This window comes from Trichechus manatus, unplaced genomic scaffold (assembly GCF_000243295.1).
Source record: "Trichechus manatus latirostris isolate Lorelei unplaced genomic scaffold, TriManLat1.0 scaffold00028, whole genome shotgun sequence".
NCBI classification, from domain to species: Eukaryota; Metazoa; Chordata; class Mammalia; order Sirenia; family Trichechidae; genus Trichechus; species Trichechus manatus.
In genome coordinates, this window is record NW_004443964.1 from 18,293,932 (window position 1) to 18,298,126 (window position 4,195).

A 4,195-nucleotide genomic window follows, 5' to 3' on the forward strand; every position below is an offset into this window, starting at 1 on the left:
GGTTATGAAGATGGCACAGGACTGGGCAATGTTTTGTTCTGTTATACGTGGGGTCACCATGAGTCGATGCTGACTCAATGGCAACTAACAAAAACAAAAACAAACTTACTATGTCTCAGCCCAGCAGCCCTCAACATAAAAACTTATTGGAAGAGGAGAAAGGGTTGAGGCAAATGTGCATTCATGATGAGATAGGCCTGGGCAGGTGGTGCCAGAGGAATTTGCTGAGTGGGAATGGAGAAATGAAAAGTCGTTTGTTCTTCATGAGGGAGTGTGGCTGTGCTTTTTCCAGAAAATGGAAAGTAAGCAAGCTGAGCAGGGACATCTCTAGCACTGAAGCAGTTGTGTACATTAGGGGATGGGCACATCAGGATGCTTCACAAGATGGGGCTAGGATGGCAGCCACTGCCAGGAGCTAGACCGAAACATGTCTGAATGAGGTACTTCTGGAATACTCCGACCTCCCATAGACTACTTCCGCAAGGAATCGTGCCTGCCCATGGTTTGAATATTGACCAAAAGTTTTGAGAAGAACCTTGCCAAAGGGAACAGAACTTTACAGTAATTTAACATGCAGATTTGTTCTGAATTGTTGGAGAGAATTTATCTTCTCATGGTAGGAAAGCACCTCAAATAATCAGGAAGCATTGTGTTCAGGACCTAATTTCCCAAATGTCAGCATGCAATACATTGCAAAAATAGTTCACTTTGCAATGTGTTTTTCCCATTACATTTATATGGCAGAAATTATTGCAAATAATATCCTAGGAAGCTGGGATCATCATTATATCAACGAAGGGGCCTAATTGGGCAGTTGACAGTGAAGGTGATTTCTGTTGAAAAGAGAATTCCACACAATTTCAAAAATAAACATATTTGATGTCTTCTATCAACTGTCCCTCTGCTTCTTTCTAGTCTCACACATTCCCTCAATTCCTCAGGCTTGTCTGTTTATAGTTGCCTGAACATAATATACTATTTTACCTCCTTGCTTTGCATGTACTTCCCCCTGCTCAGAAAAATCTATGCCCCTTCTCCTCTATATATTTCCATCTAATCTTCAAAACCATAACTTACCTTTTTTCAGATATGTTCCCCAATAATCACATCCCGTGTTATAATTTCTTATTTTTTGTTTCCTTAGCTATAGCAGCTTTAGTCTACACTGTGCCATATTTTATTGCAGTTATTAAAATGTTTCTTTGAATTTGATCTCAAGTTGTTTTATGTGTGTATGTTTTAGCCCCCAATTAGATTTTACGTTCTTCGGAGAGTTCGCAGGCTGTGCCTTTTATTTCTTTAGCATCCCAGAATAGTACAATGATAAACACATACTAGAAAGAAATAAATGCTGTACCTATGATACATTCCAACAAGCCTTATACATTTGACAGTGATACCAAGAAAGAGTTTATTAAACAGCCATTAAATCAATTTCAAAAGGGTGAAGATGTAATGTGAACATACAATCTCTCCCTCATGTATCTTTCATCCAGGAACATATTAAAAGTTTTCTTGTATATGTTTACAGTAGTTGCCTTTACCAAATCTCAAGATGTTGTTGTTAGGTGCCATCAGATTGGTTCTGACTCATAGCGACCCTGCGTACAACAAAACAAAACACTGCCCGGTCCTGCCCCATCCTCGCAGTCGTTGCTATGCTTGAGTTCATTATCGCAGCCACTGTGTCAAACCATCTTGTTGAGGGTCTTCCTCTTTTTCAAAGACCCTCGCTTTAGAAGCATTATGTCCTTCTCCAGGGACTGGTCCCTCCTGATAACATGTCCAAAGTACATGAGACAAAGTTTTGCCATCCTCACTTCTAAGGAGCATTCTGCCTGTACTTCTTTCAAGACAGATATGTATGTTCCTCTGGCAGTCCATGGTATATTCAATATTCTTGGCCAACACCATAATTCAAAGGCATCAATTATTCTTTGGTCTTCTTTATTCATTGTTCAGCTTTCACATGCATATGAGGTGATTGAAAATACCATGGCTTGGGTTAGGCGCATCTTAGTCCTCAAAGTGACATCTTTGCTTTATAACACTTTAAAGAGGTCTTTTGCAGTAGATTTGCCCAATGCAATACGTCGTTTGATTTGATGCTGCTTCCATGGGCATTGATTGTGAAATCCAAGAAAAATAAAATCCTTGACAACTTCAATATTTTCTCCATTTATCAAGATGTTACTTATTGATCCAACTGTGAGGATATTTGTTTTCTTCATGTTGAGGTGCAATCCATGTTGAAGGCTGTAGTCTTTGATCTTCATCAGGAAGTGCTTCAACTTCTTTTCATTTTCAGCAGGCAAGGTTGTGTCATCTGCATATCACAGGTTGTTAATGAGTTTTCCTCCAATCCTGATGCCATGTTCTTCTTTATATAGTCCAGTTTCTCGGATTATTTGCTCAGCGTACAGATTGAGTAAGTATGGTGAAAGGATACAACCCTGACGCATACATTTTCTGATTTTAAAACACTCAGTATTCCTTTGTTCTCTTTTGTTATCCCCCTCTCTCTCAGGATAACAATTTCTTAACTAATGGATGAATGGAAGATTCTGTGCTAAAAAAAAAGGAAAAAAAAAGGTGCTAAAAAAAAAAAAAAAAAAAAAATCAGCCCACTCATTACCAATTTACTCATAAACACATTTAATTATCCAACAAGTATTTATTGAATATATACTATATAGATAACATATATTAGACACTTTTGAAGGGACCTTAAGTTTACATTCTCTTTGAGAAACCAAAACACACAAAGTGAAATAAAAACAAGAAAGAAAACAGAAAGTTGTCTCTGTTTAGGTTCTGAATAAATGACCCAGACAATATGGTGCTAAAATGTACATGTCACATTTGAGTGACAGTGGATGTTTATTCCAGTTGTATAGAAGGGTACATGAAGAGCTTTTCAAATACCACAGGATATTATTATTGTTGTTGTTTTAAATAGTTCAATATTAATTTAGATGTCTTCTTTCTGGTGCTCTTCGTTCGTTTTTGCGTTTCTGGACATCCGTCTGGGATTCTTTTTACTTCTACCTGAAAAATCTCCTTTATTATTTCTTTTAGTGCAGGTATGCTGACAATTTACTCTCTAGGTTTTTATTTTATGAAAATGTCTCTATTTCAGCTTCATTTTTAAAGAATATTTTTTCTGGGTATGGATTTTAAGTTTGCAGTAGTTTTCCCACCTCTTTAAAGATGCTGTTCAGTTGTCTGTGCATCCCATCATTTCTCTTGAAAAGTTAGCTGTCCGTCATTTGAAGATAATATACCTTTGTTACTCTGGCTGATTTTAAGATTTTTATATTTGCCTTTAGCTATAGGGTCGCTATAAGTCAGAATCAACTTGATAGCAATGGATTTTTTGTTTTTGTTCAGTGGTTTGACTAGGTGTGGTTTTCTTTGCATTTATCATGCTTCAGATTCATAGATCTTCTGTGGCTTAATGTCTTCTGTTAATGTGAGGAAATTCTTAGCTAGTGTATCTTCAAATATGGCTCCTGCCACATTCCTTCTCTCTACTCCTTCTGAGACTTCACTGATAATTAGATAATCATATTAGATCTTTCCATCATGTGTCATATGTTTCTTATAATATTCCTTTCTCTGTATTCCATACTTCTTTCTCTGTGCTTCAATTTGGATATTTTATACTGACCTATCTTCCAGTTCACTAATCCCTGCTAGGCTTAATATGCTGGTACACCCATCTATTGGGTTCCTAATTTCAATTATGTGATTGCAGTTAATTCTTTTGTATCGATTCCAGTTCTCTGGTGAAATTCTCCATCTTTTCATCTATTTCCTTAAATATAAATGCCACAGTTATTTTAAAAACCTATGACCGAGTAACTCTAGTATATTTGTCACCCGTGGCTTATTTCTGTGTAATAAATATGATCGCATGTAGCATCATTCTCTCTTCGTTCTAATGCTCACTTAGTCCTGGTTCTACCTGAAACTGTATTTAATGCTCCACCAGTTCATATGCCAATGTTTCTCTAGTTATTTTTGTTGTCTGAAGCTCGTTCGTTAGTAGATTCCTCAGGAAGGGCTTATGTGATCAATAATTCTTTGAGTTTTTACAAGTTGATAACAGTTTATGTCCTTTACACTTGACTCACTCTTTCTTTAGGTATCTAAAAATATTACCCTATTTTATGATAATAATCTAAAAAAGTAA